Source organism: Sebastes fasciatus, chromosome 15 (assembly GCF_043250625.1).
Source record: "Sebastes fasciatus isolate fSebFas1 chromosome 15, fSebFas1.pri, whole genome shotgun sequence".
Taxonomy (NCBI): domain Eukaryota; kingdom Metazoa; phylum Chordata; class Actinopteri; order Perciformes; family Sebastidae; genus Sebastes; species Sebastes fasciatus.
In genome coordinates this window covers 24,400,838-24,419,846 of record NC_133809.1, presented here as the reverse complement: position 1 = coordinate 24,419,846, position 19,009 = coordinate 24,400,838, and the positions used below count along the sequence as shown (strand labels likewise).

General features: G+C 39.3%; 1 long non-coding RNA gene across 1 annotated transcript in view; it reads left to right on the top strand.

The window, feature by feature from the left end:
- LOC141783918 (uncharacterized) overlaps positions 1-11,976 on the top strand; it is a 408,748-nt gene extending 396,772 nt beyond the window's left edge. The window contains exon 4 of the long non-coding RNA XR_012597379.1: positions 11,886-11,976. This is a non-coding gene — a long non-coding RNA (uncharacterized LOC141783918). The remainder of the gene's footprint in view (positions 1-11,885) is intronic.
- Positions 11,977-19,009: the final 7,033 nt, after the last annotated feature.

The window sequence follows — 19,009 nt, the reverse complement described above, 5'->3', positions numbered from 1 at the left end:
TCTACTTTTGTGACAAATTGGTACAATTAGTTTTTCTACATAACACATGTAAAGTTCTATGTCACTCAATTTAACAAAATGTAATTTGGTTTCCAGTTGTGCAAATAACACTGTCATGAAAAAAGCTGTTTGAGGGTCCTGACATTAATAACAGCATTATTCATGAACAACTACTGTTATTGACAGGCAGCATTGTTAGCTCAGCCCCGTATCAATTGATCTCTACCATTGTTAAGACCATATACTTATGTAGACACCAGATGGAAAACAATGTTGTCATTTAATGATTTGGTGAAACAAGAAAGAGTAATTTTTTGTGTTTGTACACCACTTTTATAACATCCACCTACGGCTGTCAATCGATTCAAATATTTTAATCGCGATTAATCGCATGATTGTCCATAGTTAATCACTATTAATCACAAAATAATCACACATTTTTTATCCGTTCAAAATGTACCTTAAAGGGAGATTTTGTCAAGTATTTAATACTCTTATCAACGTGGGAGTGGGCAAATATGTTTCTTTTATGCAAATGTATGTATATATTTATTATTGGAAATCAAACAATAACACAAAACAATTATAAATATTGTCCAGAAACCCTCACAGGTACTGCATTTAGCATACAAATAATATGTTCAAATCACATGGCAAACTCAAACCCAACAGGCAACAACAGCTGTCAGTGTGTCAGTGTGCTGACTTGACTATGACTGCATGTGATTATCATAAAGTGGACATGACAGTAAAGGGGAGACTAATGGGTACCTATAGAACACATTTCCTAGGCAAAATTTTGCTTAAGAGCGTTATTTAGCATCTTTCGCGATAACCTAGTATGACGTGGTTGGTAGGTTTTCTAGTTTCATATGATACCAGTGTCTTCACTCTAGCTTTAAAAAGCCAGGTATAAACTCCGAAAGGTTGACTGTGTTAATGCGTTACTGAAACGAGTGGCGTTAAAACAAATTTGCGTTAAGGCGTTGTTATCGCATTTACTTTGACAGCCCTACATCCAACCTAACTCTCGTTTTCCCAAACAACTTTTTTTTACACATTTTCAGAATGAACACACCGAGAGCACTTTTTTTGCATTTTTCACACGTCCATATATTTTTATCAAAATGTTGTTTTTAGTCATGAGTACCGTACTTTCACACAACGCAAATATGAGCTTTTACAGCACGAATAAAGGCATCAACCAATCACGTTGTGTGGAACGGACACATTGAAAAAGTGCACTATAGTGTACAACCACAGAGGCCAAGGTAACGCGTACCAGATCCACTCCTTCCGTTCTTACCTTTCACAATAAAAGCCCTAGACAACATACACTGTGTAACTGTCTACCAGAGGGAACTCAATTTCGCTCATAGCATTTTGCGAAAAGGAAACTCAATGAAAAAGCTTACAGTAGTTTACACTATATAACAACTTACCTTAGACAGACTGCCAGACACTGCTCTGGGTCAATAGGATCCCAGTAGTTGGACCTCTGCCTGCACAAATCTATTCAAAACTTATACTGAGAAAGTGTGCAACTGTTGCAAAATCGCATCGCTGCCGATATGAATAGTTTTCAAGCAAAATATTCCCAGGAGAGTATTTTGCATTTTTGCGTCATTTATTCGTCATGCCCCCGGTGTGTAAAGGCCTTGAGTTATTTCATAGGACAGATTTCATTCTTATAGAATATTGGTTGGTGAGTGTTCAACCTTTGCTTCATTTGGGCTAAACTGCCACATATAACTTAAGTGTCACATTTAGATTACATTTAAAAGTTTGTCATCACCACGTTGGATGGATCTCTTAAAGAAAGACTTTTTCAAACATCCATTATGTTGTCAACCGTTACCAAATAGTTTTTCTATTTTCCCTGCAAAGTTGCAGTGTCTGACAATAGAAGGCATGATTATACATTTGACTACACATAAGAACATTGCAGACACAAGAAAGTCAGTCAACTAACTCTTGGCTAAATTAAGAATTTTGGAGTCGCATTTTTTTTTTCCCTCTCTGACAGCAATAATTTCATCATCCATCCATCCATTCATACATTAATGCTTCCAACATATCCTCTTTTCCTAATCTTTTACTTTGATTCACGCTGCTTTCATGCAACACTGATGAATGCCAACGCTTGGAACTCCTCCATAAATACCATTTGTTCTGCTGACGCTCCCTGTCTACCTCTGCTATTGGCAATAGATTTACATGAGAGATAAGCGCGGTGGCTTCACTGCAAGACAAGAGGAAATGAAGAGGAAATATTGCGACGCTCCTCGGAGACCTGCTGTCCTCCCAAAAGGTTGTGGAATTTGATGAAATTTACAGTCAAAGAGCTGGAAGAGCAGGCGACATATATCTTCTATAGTTTGAGGTGGAAGTAGATGATAATAGGGTGGAGGAGGAGGAGGAGGTAGGACAAGGGAAAGAATGACTAGACAGCAGAGGGAAACATGTGGAGGACACTATGTTACGTGGTTGAGCAGCAATGCTTAAAATAGTATTGAGGCTGTTTGGCTGTGGCTCCGGGTTCTCGGGGGGATTTCTTCAGTGCACATCCAGAGTTAAAACAATGCTGCCAGCCAGCAGCAGCACAAAGAAAAGTGATTCTCAGTGTTGTTGTTGTTGTTGTTTACCGGCTGCTATAAGGATGAGCAAACATTGAAATTCATAAGAATATCACAAGGTAAAGGTGATGTGTGTGAGTGGAATTGTGCTTACAGAGCCACCATGCAGAACATAACCTGAACTCCCACTAAGGCTTTGGATTTGCATTTAACGGAAAAGCAGAATCTGATTTCAAATGTTTGTAAGACGTTGTATCTACCAGAAGACTGACTGGAAAAGCTGACTGTGAGGAATCCTGAAGAACATGGCAACCATAGCTCTCTGAAATATAATTTATGTGTGTGGGCAGTGGTGACATCACCTTACAGGATTTCTGGGTACTCAAATCCTCAATTTGTTTTTGCTAAACCCTTCCCCCAAACCCTGTCCAATTATAGCTTAGCAACTATAAGGCCTGTCAAATGTTGGATTTCTCGCAAGCGGCAACCTCCGGTTCTGAAAAGTGAGGCCAATGCTGAAGTGCCTTAAACTTGCATTCTTTCTAATGGCCAGCAGGGGGCAACTCCTCTGGTTGCAAAAATAAATCTGATTGTATAGAAGTCTATGAGAAAATGACCCTACTTCTCACTTGATTTATTACCTCAGTAAACATGAGTTTATGGTCTCAATCGTTAGTTTCAAGTCTTTTTGAATACAGAATTATGTTCATTTAGTAAATTATAGTCCCATTTAGAGTCAAATAGACTATAATGCAGGGGATGCTTTAGGGCGTGGCTACCTTGCGATTGACAGGTCTCTACCACGGCGTTGTCCGGTCTGGATGTTGTCCGTGTTTTCGTCTTACAACTTTAACCCTTTCACAGTGAATTTTCAGTTCATGAAAGTTAATTGTAACATATTTGGTTGCCTAAAAATGTCTTACTCAGCATCAAGTGGTACTTAGCTCTACCCTCTCCTGTGCAAAAAAACAAAACAAAGATGGTGACGGACAAAAACTAAGATGGCAACGGCCAAAATGCCAACAACAAACAAACCAATGGGTGACATCATGGAGACAACGTCCACTTCTTATGAGCAGTCTAGGATTTCTCCACATGCTGAAGCAATGTGTATGGAGCTGTATTAACAGAGAAACTCAGCATTTATGGAATTTTGAGTTTGGTGGGTCTTCTCCTATTCCCTTTTGTCTTTAACCCAAAACACAAGAGCAATGGTGCAAGGACTATAACAGAGTTTTTGTCTGCTTAAGATGCAGTAGCATGCCCGGCAAGGAATCTTTGTATATATGTGTGTGTGTGTGTGTGTGTGTGTGTGTGTGTGTGTGTGTGTGTGTGTGTGTGTGTGTGTGTGTGTGTGTGTGTGTGTGTGTGTGTGTGTGTGTGTGTGTGTGTGTGTGTGTGTGCGTGTGTGTGTTTGTGTGTGTGTGAGTTGCATATATCACGAAAAATATAATCCAATCTACAGATTCATACTTGACAGGTGTATTGCTGGGGACCCAAGGACGTGCAGCATCGAAGTTGGTGCAATTTAGATTCAGTATTAATACATTTTTAATAAATAACCAATAGTGCTCTATGCAGCACTGAATACGGGGCTCTGGGCGTCTGCGGACTGGTTTGTGCATGTCGTCTGTAGTTGCAAGCAGCTCTTCCAAGGGCCAGCCCGCTCCAAACGGGAACGCATTCCGAAAGGCCACGCCCTGAATGGCCGCTCTCTGAACAGCCATGCCCCAAACGGTCACTGCACTAGTACCTATAACACTAGGATTAATCAGCTCTACACAGCAATATAAGAACAATGCTTCTTATGTCCTCTATGTGGACAATACATGTGAGAATGATGGCTTTTTGCCTGGGACATGCAGCTTTAGCCTCAGGCTTTTAGCACAATATCATACTGTCATCAAGTGCATATTTAAGGCTGAATTCACACCAGAGCAGCGAGGAAGTGTGGCCTGCGGCGAGCTGCCATGCAATATCTGTGAAAAGCTGCAACTATTCATGTATTCAATTTTAACTCTTATATCAGTAACCCCATCCTCGATCTATCCTTTAATCCATCTGTTCATTGTATATACAGTATGTCTCCTTTTTATTAATCCATCCCCCCTGCTCCCATATCCTTTATGCAAGCTCCTCTGTGCACATAAGCAAGCAGAAGTCCTGGGATCATCTCACTTGAATACATCACCACATTCTGTGTATGCGTTCTCACATGCATTAGACCCATTTGTACAAGTGTGTGTGTGTGTGTGTGTGTGTGTGTGTGTGCGCGCACGCATGCGTTTGTGTGTGTGTGAGAGAGACAGTGAGCATGTATTTAGATGCATTTGCGGATGTTTGCTTGCGTGTACTCGGTTGTACCACTCGTGTGCGTTCCGGAGAGAGAAAGGCATGTGTGCGTAGGTGGATCGGACGGGCATCTGAAGATTAATGAAAGAAATAAAAAAAGTCTTTCTCCTGGACAAATAGACATTGTAAACAAACAAAGGATTGTCAATTTATGTCAGGAAGGCATTCGGAAAACGGCCCCGGAGGACATTAGAGCTGCTCTAGTAAACATAATAATCTCTTCTTACTTCCTAGTTTTTTTTTTTCCTGCTCTCCACTCTTTACTCATTCCTTGAATAGATAAACTCTGCTTTGGAGCTGTTGCATTCATGCAAATCACTTAAACAGAAATTGCTTGTTAACAGTGTCACCTGTGGCTGTTAAGTCAACGACAGTCAGCGTCCCGCTGCTCACGCTTGTGCTCGTACTATGAAGACACGAACGAGCAAGGGGTCAAAACAGTGAGGCGACACACACGAGACTGAACGTGATTGACACGCATCATAATGATTAACGTTAGCAACATTAGCCAGCTAAAACCACAATATCACTATACTGTATATTTCACATTAGGGGTGTAACGATATGATACGTATCACTTTCCATGGTTCTGATACGATTCAAGGACAATATTTGGCTCATCTTGAGCGATACGATACAATACGATACGTACGATACGATACGATAAGATACAATACGATACGATACGATATGATACGATTCAATGACTTGAAATCGACATGGTAACTTTTTTTGCCAAGAATTCAGTCAGTGTGACTGTGAAATAAATAGCAGGATACTGGACTGTGCGGGTAAGGATTCCTCTTTTTCTTCTTGGAAGGGAATCGGGGATAAATTAATTATGGATATAAACAAATAAACACAACGATTAATGTCAGATACCTACAGGACCCGCTGCCCCAGTTCTCAAGATACAAGGCAGTGCAATATTTAACAAAAAATTAAATAAAAACACTTCTATTCGAGTTAAATAAACAGTGGTTTAACTTGCCACTTCTTTTGTCATCTTCAAAGGAAAAGGTAGAGCAATAATATTTAACGAAAAATAAAGTGCATGGCGTCTCAGTAGATGCGTGGAAAGATTGGTCGGGTTGCAGTTGTATTTGATCCGGCCTTTGCATATTCTGCACAGCGAGCATTTTCTCAAGGACATCTCCCTTTTTGCAAAAGCCAAAATGTTTCCACACGCAGGACCTCAAACGCGGCTTGAAAATCTCTCGCTCGTCTGGCTCTTTGTTGTGATCACATTCCTGTTTTTTTCAAGATGGGCTTCACTAGATGTAACTTTTTCTCCTATGCTTCTGTGGAGTTTGTGCTGGTTGTTTGTTGGCGTTAGAGGACTCAATTTCTAACCAAACGTTAGCTATGGTTGTACACTGTTAGCCCTGTAAGTGGAGTTGAAATTAAAGGCACTCGCGAGCGTGCATGACGTCACATTTGTTGGCTTTTCACAGAAAAACAGGCCCGGGTTCTTCACATTAAAAGCAGTCAACAGGCTGATAGAAGAAACCCAGAAAGTCGCAGAAGGTCTCATTTTTTTGGGTTAGGTTAAAACCTGTTCACACATTGGGAATAAAAAAACAATTAAAACACGTTTATATGTGTGAAAACGTACATACAGTCCCTTTAAAAGTGTTTCCGTATTTTGGTGTATCTCAGGAAACCAGTTCAACCAGTACTGCCACTTTAAATGAAACTAAATCATACAGAGAAAACAGAACTTTGGTCTGCAAGTGGACACATTTTAAAAGAGCATACAAGTAATACAAGAACAAGGGTATAACAAGGACATCACAAGGATAAAAGGAATAAAACTGTGATGAGTGAACCCTGTCACTCAGTGTCTCCGGCCATTGTTCCGTAAAAAAACAGCTTGATTCCCTCCGCGGCTGCATGCGCTGATCCTCTGCTGCACTCTGGATAAAAATAAAGGTCACGCAAAACTATTAGACTTTATCTTCATTAAAATATTATCATGCAAGACTTCATGTGACATTTCCACACAGTGAGCAACCCGTTGTGCTGTGGGTATTTGTGTGTCTGCCCTGGAGACCTGTACCACGACTCACAGCTGATAAACTATTTATTTTACTCCAGTAAGTAAGTGAGCCGTATGGGGACACAAGCTTTTTTTCCCCACTGTGTACTATGCAGCATTAATCTTCATGCTGATATTTGCTGCACTGCTGTCTAACTGTTCTTCGATTTTCTTTAAAATAATTTAAAAACAAAAGAAAATGTCTTTATCTGATGTATGTTCTGGAAAATGTTATGCATTATAACCCCAGAATCAGTGGCCGAACAATTACTATACAACAATGTCAAAATTCTCCCGTCATAAATGGGGCTGGGACGGTGTCTGTATTTGTGCCGAACCATCACGGTACGCAGGTCACGGTCCAGTAGTATGAAGATGCACACGATGTGGAACCAAAGTTCACAAGTGCGAGTTCTGCCCAAGAAACTTTCACCTGTACGCCGTTAGCAACAGGTGCTGAGGTTAGCACAACAAGCTGATTGGCCTGTGAATCATCACACCAAGGCGAGCGCAAATGAAACGCCAAAGACGAAACAAAGTCAAAGCACTAGACATGACGTATACCTAATTTTCCATGGATAACGAAAACCATGACCTTCACTCACCTTATCTTAATTAAAGTCTTCACCTAACTTTGACTTTTAAAGTGTTTTAGTTTGTTAAATCTAACCACACATGGGATACAGGACACAAACCAGTGTCTCCGATGGCGTTGCCAGTGAACCTAACCCTGGCATTGCATTTCCCCAACAATACATTCAAACAATTTAGTGGCACATGGTAAATAATATTTAGGAGACATGGTTGCAAAAAAAAGTGAAGTAGAAATGGCATACAGTAACACTTTATATGGTAAGTTGATAATTAATCAAACTTAGTTCGTAATTTTGTTTACTGTTAACAAACAGTTAACAAACTGGTTATTAGTAATGCTATAATTGATATTTAGTTTATTGTTGCACACATTATAACATTTTATATATTATATTATAAGTATTTGTTAATGATTACGAAATATTTTTTTTAAGAAATCATTTGTAAAAGATCTATAAACAGCACATAGAAATATGGACCGGATATTTGTAACACTTTGTTAATGGTTAATAATGAATTTGTAAACTATCTATAAACATTATATGGATGCTATTATAAAGTTGCAACTGATGATTGTAATACCTTGTTAAATGGTTAATAGATAATTGGTAAAGCATCTATAAATATTATTTAGATAGATAGGTAATACTTAGTCAATGGTTAATAATTGTTTTCTGGTCCATCTGTCTATGTAATGTTTAAATACTTATAATACAGTATATCAATTTTTATAATGTGTGCAACAATAAACTGTTAATAGAGAGTCTACTAATGTATTCAGATTGCAATTGTTATTATCTCTTCTCAGCTATGATACAATATATAATTTATGAAGTAATAATTTCATATTACACAAACTAATGATTCAATAACAGAGATTATATCAATACTAATAATTAGTAAAACATTATTAATTATCAATGCATTGGTTGGTAACAGTAAAATAGCATCACTAAGTTTAATTAACTACCAATTCACCATTTATAAATGATGGTTATTATAAAGTGTCACCGAAATAATCAAGTAAAGCACACTCTACATTTATACTCAAGTACAATACTTGACTACTTTGTTATTTCCATATCTGTCCACAATGTGCATACAGCTATAACACCATGGGTATAAACCCACACCAAATTAACCATAAACACATCCTGATGAAATGCATTGTTTTGCTCTGACCGTTCAGCCGCTCTCCTCTGTAGATCAGTTCTTCTATGATGGCACCATGGTGGCATCCAAAACATCACACACAGTTGGATCTCCGTGTTCTATTAAAGAACGCCCACGCCTTGCTTCTAAAGTTGTGAAACGGACACTTCGGTACCCAACAATAAACAATTGTCTATCTGTTCTTTTCTCTTTAAAAATAAAAAAACATTCCGTCTTTTCCATTTCCCTGGCTCAGTCTGCTCAGTGTGTTTGTGCATGCATGCATGTTCAGGTCCCTCAAGCAGATGATTAAAAAAATACAAATACAGCGTCTTCATTCATGCCTTTTAAAGCCCTGTGTTCCTATGCGAATAAACAAAAAAAAACACACACATACACACCCCCCTTGTCCTTATAAGTGCTGGGTTTTGAGCTCTTATTAGCGGCGTAACACACACACACAGTAACAAAGCTATTGTGTCCTCTCCTTTGCTTCGTGACTGATTCGAGGACCACAGCATAAATAAGAAACCATTTCATTACACATGTATGAATGAGGGAAGCCTACAGAGATCGTGAAACATTACTGCCTCATGAACAAGTAAATAACTTGAACAAAACAATATCATCAAAAAAGTTTAGTCAGAAATAACATTCCCTGCGTTATGCATTACGTTGTGTTCCATGTGAGTTCACATGACTTGCGATATGGGTCTGGTGACTTGTGCCCCCAAAGGATATTTTGCTTGAGTGGTGTACGCACGTGTTTTTGGTCTTAACCTGCATTTTTATTTTCTTTTGAATGTTGTTGAGATTCCCAGTTGTAATTGCACTCTATTTGTGCTGTATCCAAATTGGTGCGTGCCTGTGTGCTCGAGTGCTCAGTGCCAGGACATGCAGTGCAGACCGGTCCCACGCTTCATATTCAATTCAACAACTTTTATGTAAAATGCTCATATGAAAGTCAAAGTGTGGTGTTTATGTAAGAGTCAACAGGCGTTTAAGGGGCTGCAGTATGTTCTTGTGGGCACTGAGACATGGCACAGCTTGGCATTTGGCATTTCCTCGGGCTTCACATGGAGATTTTTGTTTGCTCTTTGTGTCCCTGAAACACCCTCTTTGTTTGCTACTGTTTATCGTACGCTTCACTTCCTGTTGTGAAGCTGGGACCGAGCCAGGGCAACGATGGTAAACTGAATCATTTGCATCGATGTCAAATGTCGTTTTGAAGGTTTTTTGAGGCGCGGATTAAAAACACACATATACTATGCATGCATGTGCCTGCAGACATGCAAACACATCCAAAGTGTGTTTGCTGTCTGGTGGAGATACGGAAGTACATGTGACTGCATTTGGCCAAACACATTTATTTGCTCTGCCTCAGAATGTTGTCTTTTAAAGTTTTACTTAACCCCTTAAAACTCTGCTATTCTGTGTTTCAGAGGTTGCAGCGGGTTCAGTTTTTAAATTAGAGTGAAGATACTGATTTCATGTGAAACTATAAAACCTAAGGAATCCATTGGTACTTTGGAACCCTGTCATAACTAGCTTGCCAGAAGAATGCTAAATAATGCTATGAAGTTATGCTAATTTTTTGCGAGGAAAATCTAACATGGCCATTTCCAAAGGGGTCCCTTGACGTCTGATCTCAAGATATGTGAATGACAATTGGTTCTATGGGTACCCACGAGTCTCTCCTTTCCAGAAATGCCCACATTACATGCAGTTTTGGGCAAAAAACATGCAGTACAAATGTTTTTGCCTATACTAAAATGGTGTAATTGAATATTTCTGCACACTGGGGTCCCTAAACAGTCTTGGAATTACATAAATAAGGTATGACTGTAAAGCTGAGACTCTTGTGGATCCAATGAGCCCATTTGTATTCATGTATAATGATGTTAGTCCCCATAGTAGCCATTTCATTATAGTGAGACCATTTTTTGTAATTTGACTTCACCTGTGGTGACCTCTAGGATAATCACAGCCTCATGAAACTTTAGGGCCACAAACTAAAGACCTAGAGCATTCAGAGGATGGATGGCTTTCCTAGGTTACAATTGACAATAAGGGGGTTTCTGAGCAGTTTCCACAACACAAGCGCTCACCATCCAATCGCCGAAAAATGCAATTATTGCAAAAAATCTCCAAAACTCAGCATGGCTTTTTCTAAGGTGTTCCTCGAGGTTTTGGTCTCTTAATATGGTATTTTGGTGGGATTATTGATTCTCGAGTGGTAAAAAATGGTTAAATTTAGCACAAAATCACTCTCCAAATTAATTAATTTAGTTATTAATTCATTTCTATTTTGTATTAAAGACAAGAACAACTTCCCAGCTTTCAGATGATGTACACCACTTCTATGTGACATCTACTGTTGACCTTTTATATACCCCTTAACATCCCCTTTCCCCAACCCCTTCCCCTCTAAAAAAGAGGGTGGAATAGTAAGGGGTTTTATTTTTATTTTTTTACCAGGCTGGTAAGGTAAGAACGTGGGAGCCAGGTGCACAAATACATTTGGTAACATTGGAATGAACTGCACAAAAAAGTGAATTAAAACACAGGAAAATGTACTTAGACAAATCCCACATGTGAATGTGTGCAGAGGAAATGTTTTTGTCAAATTAACATGAAAACAGGAATGTTAAAATGAGTACCTAGTGGTGGGTTTTTAGTGCAGCTGCTGCTGTGAATTTGACTGGTATCTGTTTTGCCTTGGGAGGCTCCACATCTGCAGGGGGTGCTTGTAAAAGCAAACATCAGAAAGCAGGGCATAATCAGACCAGGAAAGTGTAAATTCTGAGAAAATCAATGAGGAATGATGTGGGAGTTGCGTGTCTTGACAAGCAAATCATTTCTAAAAAGTCCAGCTCATCAGCTAGTGAACTAAAATAGCAAACTTATATGTCTATGAGCTGCAAGCAGTACTACCACAGTACAGAGTAACTGTTCCTTTCTCAGAATATTTCACCTGCATTATTTTTGGAGGAAAAAGTATCCATTATTTCAAAATAAAATAGCAAAAGATTGTCAGAAAATATGTTTAAAAAAAATACATATATGTGGCAGCATGTATTATTATTTTTATTTTTTTTTTCGATCTAATTGATCATCTGATTTGTATTATGAATGTATAATGAAAATAACGATGAGTCGTTTCTGACCCCCAGGTTTGGAACCTCGATGAATGAATGGAAGTATTAACATTACTAACATTACTGAGGGAACAAGTTGACATGCAGCTCATCTTACACCAAGTAAGTCGGACAGTAAAGTGAATTTTATATAAGCTCTTCCAGCGACACAAAATCTACATACAGTACACATCTTTATTCTGTGATCAGCAACCAAATAACTCTTTTTGAGACACAATCTAACCACAGTGGATGCAGGCAGCTGCTCCACCCCTTAGTCTGACTTGAATCAATGACAACTGCCATCTCCAAAAGCAGGAGTACGCATCTCTAATAAGCTGCTCATGTGAGTGTAGAAAACAAGACTTAAGACCCTGATCAGACAGAGTGCGTTTTTACCAACCATAATTGCCATGATCTGAACACAAAACAGCAGGCCTGGAGGCAAATCAGTGAGGTAATTGAGATTTCAGGTAAGTTGTTTTCATTCATTTAAAGCTGCATTATTAATTATTTGGTAGTGCTCAATTCATGGTTTCTGTTAAGCTAACTTTAGCACTCATTTGGTTATTGGCTAGCAACATTTAAAAAAAAAAAAGGTGCAGCAAACTGTAAAAAAATGCTCTGTCTGATCGGGCTACAAAAAGGCAGTGCGGTATGCCTCATGTTTTCCACCTGCAAAACACATTCGGTCTGTCATCTTGTAGATGTTGAGATATCTCACTAGATAAGTGAAAATGTTAACCTTGTGGTGGCGACAGAAGAAAAGTTAAGGGACCTCCAAAGTCAATAAACTTCATCCTCTAGTTACTGTGAATGCCTACACAAACATTCATGCTTATCCATCCAATAGTTATTGAGGTATTTCAGTCAACCAAAGTGGTGGAGCAACCAACGGACTGACCGATATTGCCATCCATTGAGCCGCGGCACTAGGGTTGCTATATATATATATATATATGTTTTAGAATCAAACATATTCCAACTAGGACTGACCTTGACCGAGAGAAACAGAGAAATTCTTAGTCGACTACAATTTAATCGACGTATCTGTAAAACTGAGTTTCTCCACAAAGAATCACACAAAAGCAGCACTTTAAATCTTGTGCTTACCAGAGAAGTGCTCATAAATTTCTTGGAAATAAGTCATTCAGCATGAAAAAAGCATAAAAACAGACTAATCGACTAAAGGGCAGCCTTAATTCCAACAAAAAAATCGACCCCATCTCACAGTTCCAATTAATCAGTATTGAATAATGATGATGATGATGAAGACCATGAGATGCGGTTGAAACCTCCAGAAGCTCGTAAATGACACATTTCTTTGTCAAAGTACTAATTCCAAGTTAGACATTTCACTCATTTGACAATAATGGCTTTTACTAGTACCTGATCTATAGTAATGCAGCTTGTTCCCAAACGTTTTTGGATATCAAAAGCATAGTTGCTACTGATCTTCTTTTTCTACTAGAAAATAGCTCAGCAGGCAGTTCACAAAGGCTGAAAGTTGTTTAAAAAATGATTTGAATTTTGTTTCCAGCAATTATCAGAGCGATAAGGAAATATAGTGATAACGCATAAGACTAGTCATAATTAACTCTGTTTTAATTCGATTTCGGACTCATGACATATAACTTTGCCAGCCAAATAACGGTTGACTTTGAAATCCTTGTGCTTTGTTGTGAAGTGATCCCACAATACAAAGCTGAGCAAGCTGTGCTGATGTGACCATTCTGCTCTCTTGACTGCGCATATTGACCCAGTGGGTGAAGAACAGCTGCTCTGCTGGTCAATCTGACTCCTGAAACGCAGCGCTGTGCCCCTCAAGGTTTAATAAAAGTGCAAGCTTGAAGGAGTTCTGCTCCCAAACGGGATATCCACTAGATGAAAACCCCCCTGAAGTTCCGCCTGCTGCTTAGAAGTGAAACTCTCCATGCGTTAGAAGTTTCACCACAGTATCCACAGCATTGAACAAGCAGTTGCTGTAGCGATGTTTACCGCCGCGTTAGATCACCTCTCTTTGTTTAATTAAGATTATTAAGAAAAGATGGCGCTTTTGTGTTCCAATTCTACAATAACATGCTCCAGTGAAATCGTTAGCGATTATTCTGCTCTCCTGCCTGCTCGCATCGACCCACCGAACAAAGAATAACTACTTTAATTCTATTGGGAAAACAGCAAGCTGTGTGTGTGTGTGTGTGTGTGTTCTCCCGTGCTTGTGTGTGTCTCATAAGGAAGTTAGTAACTTGTGAATAGAAGTGTTAGCCAGACCACCAGCCACGCATCAAACATCTTCATCAATACCTGATGCATGCTCTGAATGGGAAACACACACCCAATCAATATGCATGGAATACAGCTTTTATTATTAGCTTTGGTAATGACCCGAAAAAGCTTTTAAACATCTTTTTTTATATATTCTTTAAGTGTCACACTGGTGGATTTATTGAATACAGTGGTATTTGCATTTATTGAATTATGTACCGTGGTCTTTTTGATGCGCAGTCAGCTCATGATACCCGTTAAATATCTGAGGTGTCAAGGCATTCATGATAGCAAAAGCTAAAGCCAAGCTAGTGGCTCTACTATGAGGCTGCACAGTGGTGCTTTACCTAAATGCCAATGTCGGCGTATAGCAGGTATAATTTTTTAACCAGGGTCACCATGTCAGTGTTGTGTGTTTGGCATACTGACCAGGGCTGTCAAATTTAACGCGATAATAACGTGTCAACGCAAATTTGTTTTAATGCCACTGATTTCTTTAACGCACCGTATGTTTTTTAGGTTGTAGCGGGTTAAATCCTAAGGAATCCATTTGTACCAACCATGCCATACTAGCTTTTCAAGAAGGAGGTTAAATAACGCTCCAAACTTACGCTACATTTTGGCGAGGAAAAACCGGCATGGCCATTTTCAAAGGGGTACCTTGACCTCTGACCTCAAGACATGTGAATGAAAATGGGTTCTATGGGTACCCACGAGTCTCTCCTTTACAGACATGCCCACTTTATGAAAATCACATGCAGTTCAGTGCAAGTCATAGTCAAGTCAGCACACTGACACACTGACAGCTGTTGTTGCCTGTTGGGTTTGAGTTTGCCATGTTAGGATTTGAGCATATTTTATTTGCTAAATGCAGTACCTCAGAGGGTTTCTGAACAATATTTAACATTGTTTTGTGTTGTGTATTGATTTTTAATAATACCTATATACATACATTTGCCTAAAGCAGCATATTTGCCCACTCCCATGTTGATAAGAGTATTAAATACTTGACAAATCTTGCATCACACGGTTAATCTTGATTAAATATGTCAATCGATTGACAGCCCCGATACTAACATCTGATAATTTGCACTAAACACAAAGCACAGTTGAAGCTGATGGTAATGCCATTAGTTTTGCAGGTATTCTATCATAAACCAAAGTGTTGGACAAATCAAAATTTTGACCGGATGATGGCGCTACATGTAAAGTTAAGGAAACACCAAAGTTAACACATTTCATTGTGTGGGGGGGGGGGGCATGAATGTGTGTACCAAAGTACATAGCAATCTCTCCAATAGTTGGTGAGAAATTTCTTTCAAAACCACAAATGTCAACTTCACATTGGAGCTAGAGGAAAAGTCAGGAGGTCACCAAAGTCATTAGGAGTCATCTTCGAACTTTGTCGCAATCCGTCAAGTAGAAGTTGAGATATTTCACTGAATGAATGAAAGAGTTGACCTGCTGATGGCGCCAGAGGAAAAGTCAGGGGATCACCAAAGTCAACAGACTCCATCTTTTTTCCAAAGCCATGAATGTCTGTATAAAACTTCTTTTGAGCTGTTAATGGCTGTTAAGACAATGCCATCCGTAGTGCCACGCGGCTAGCATGGGAAATTGCATATTTTGAAATGAGAATATAAAAACAAAAATAAAGAGGGTGGAAAACTCAATTGCCAGATGGAAGATTACCACTTCTTAATGTGAGTATATTATTCTGAGCTGATGATGCCACACGATCTTCACAAATAATATAATACCTTATTAGAGCAAGGAGACTGTGTTATGATGGGTTAATGTTCAGCTGTCATGTTATAATTAAGAAATAAGCTCCAACAGGTTAATGAAAACCCCTATTTGCATGATTTTAATTACAATAATTCATGAAAAATATTATTTCTGACTGTGAAGTGAAGATTAGATGAGAAGCAGTTATTGAGGAAGAAGACAGATAAGGGCAATTTTTCTTGTCAGTCAAGATTAAGATACTCATCGACGCTGTACAGTAAATTGGGTTATTATATTAAGGCTCTGCATTTTAAAGCATTTTGTTCTCATTGATGCAATATTTTAATAAGTAGAAATATTTATATAGTTTGTTGCAAAGAAATTCAGTCACAATTTTTGCAAGTTTGATAGTGCATTAGTATGTGAGTGTCTGTGAAGAGATATTCACTTCCTGATAATATTTTCAATCATAACACTGGAGTGGTAAGGATTACAGTATACTGTAAATAAAACCCGTTGCAAATTTTCCGATTGCTTGATAGAACGTGCGCTTATGTGCTTAAGAAGGATATGAGAGCATGCATATTCCAATTGTGCTTGCTTTGTTGGAAGAAAATTATCCAACACAGTTAGAAAAACAAAATATGTTGATGCTAAATAGTAATTAAAGAACATTTCCAGTATATTACAACTTGATTTTTTTCTTTCGCTGTTTTTTCTTTCGCCGTTTACATTTTTTGCCATAATTGACTCATTCACAGCTATTTGTCTCATAAAATACAATCATATTCATGCAGGATTACAGCGCAGTCATTATAAGATGATACTTATCCCTATTTACTTTGCTGATTGCACTCACGCTAACGCCGTTTGCTGCCGCAAACGAAGCCCCAAGCATCAAGAAACAGACAGGGGTACCAGCACCGGGGCAAAGAAATAACACATTTTAGCCACTTGAAAAACAGGCTCACCCAAAAAAAATTTAAATACGTTTAAGTGTATGTGTTATTTTGTTTATATTTTTGTTTCCTACAATGGTATACTGTCTATCCCAACCTGTAAATATATTGATTTTAATGAACTGGCATTTAAAAATAGTTGTTTTAAGAGTAAAAATCACCGGTTTCAGCAGGAAACCGGTGGTTTGCCTACTCCGGGTAGGGAATGAGTCCTTACCCCAAGTGAAGGAGTTTAAGTATCTCGGGGCCTTGTTCGTGAGTGAGGGGACGATGGAACGTGAGATTGGTCGGAGAATCGGAGCAGCAGGGGCGGTATTGCATTCGCTTTACCGCACCGTTGTGACGAAAAGAGAGCTGAGCCGGAAGGCAAAGCTCTCGATCTACCGTTCAATCTTCGTTCCTACTCTCACCTATGGTCATGAGGGTTGGGTCATGACCGAAAGAACGAGGTCGCGGGTGCAAGCGGCCGAAATGGGTTTCCTCAGGAGGGTGGCTGGCGTCTCCCTTAGAGATAGGGTAAGAAGCTCAGTCATCCGTGAGGGACTCGGAGTAGAGTCCTTGCTCCTTTGCGTCGAAAGGAGCCAGTTGAGGTGGTTCGGGCATCTAGCACGGATGCCTCCTGGGCGCCTCCCTTGGGAGGTGTTCCAGGCACGACCAGCTGGGAGGAGACCACGGGGAAGACCCAGGACTAGGTGGAGAGATTATATCTCTACTCTGGCCTGGGAACGCCTCGGGATCCCCCAGTCAGAGCTGGTTAATGTGGCCCGGGAAAGGGAAGTTTGGGGTCCCCTGCTGGAGCTGTTGCCCCTGCGACCCGATCCCGGATAAGCGGTTGAAGATGGATGGATGGATGTTTTAAGAGTAAATGCTACTTGCTTAAAGGTACAGCAGACAGAGCTAACTTCCATTTTGCATACTGTATTTGTGTGTAGGAGATGGAGCGGGCAGTAGATTTAACATGGAGGTTCTGTTTTCCTATGTGTTTATCAGAATAAACCAACTAAGGCCAACTATGAAGAGATCCCGGTGTCATGGCGTCTTTAGTATCTGACCAACACAACTCAGAAGTCCACCGGTTATATACACTTAAACAGATATCAACTTTGTTTAGGTGAGCATTTCTTTTAGGTGATTACAATATATTTTTTTGCCGTTCCTTTCCACAGCACTGTATTGCTTTGCTCAGGTGTCGGTGCTCCTGTCTGTTTCTCGATGCTGGGGGCATGCCGCCCGTCATCTACTGTTGTAAATACACCTACAATGGATAACCCTGAAGTGGGGTTAAGTACTTCATACAACCCCACTTCAAAACACCTGAAATATCCCTTTAAATATCCACTGATGCTTCCACACTACCAGAGAGACAAAAACATCATCAGTGTTGAACGGAGATGAAATTGTAACGTTCATATGTCAAATTTCCATCATGTTTCCTGCATCGTTTTTAGTCATTTCCTGGCGCTCATGTTACCCTCTTCTTCAGTAATAGCTAAATGCCACCTGATTGGAAAATTAGCGCCACCAACTGTTTATCTTGGTGAACCAACTCCTAATATTGGCATAATGGCAATAGATGGTAATGTACACCAACTCACGTCCTCCTTGTTCTAGACATGCTGTGCCGGGCCTGCTCGGAAGTCTAATAATCCTCCAGGGTTAATAACTCTGTTCTTTGTTTCATTTCAACCTCCCTCCCACTCACCATCTCGAGAGGCCCTTTTTGTTTTTTTGCTTTGGTGTCATTGTAAGCAAAGAATGCGTTTTTTCATTAGTTGCCCTATCTTGTTAATTAAATGTTAAATTAAAAGTTCAAGTAAATGAATAATCCAAAACACTAGTCATCAAGTGTTGAGCTGGTGTCTTTGTTAATCTGTGGAGTGACTGATTAGTACCGTCTTAGCTGTCTACAGAAAAAGGAATCATGGATGAATAACTGAATGATGGTAATGAGCAACACTGCTTTCATGCTTAAATCAGACCTTCAAAATGTGACAGCTTCTCAGTCCTATTTCCTTCAAAGATAGCCAGTTACAGTGTCAAGGCTATCAGGTTACAACATATTACCATTACTACTACATACAACTAACAATAAGAAGAGTTTCTGTCAAATATTTGATTTTGACTGAAATGTTACACCTTTATCATCACTTAAGCCAATGTATCAATTACACTGATGAAAATCATTAGGTAAAACATTTTTTTAAGCTG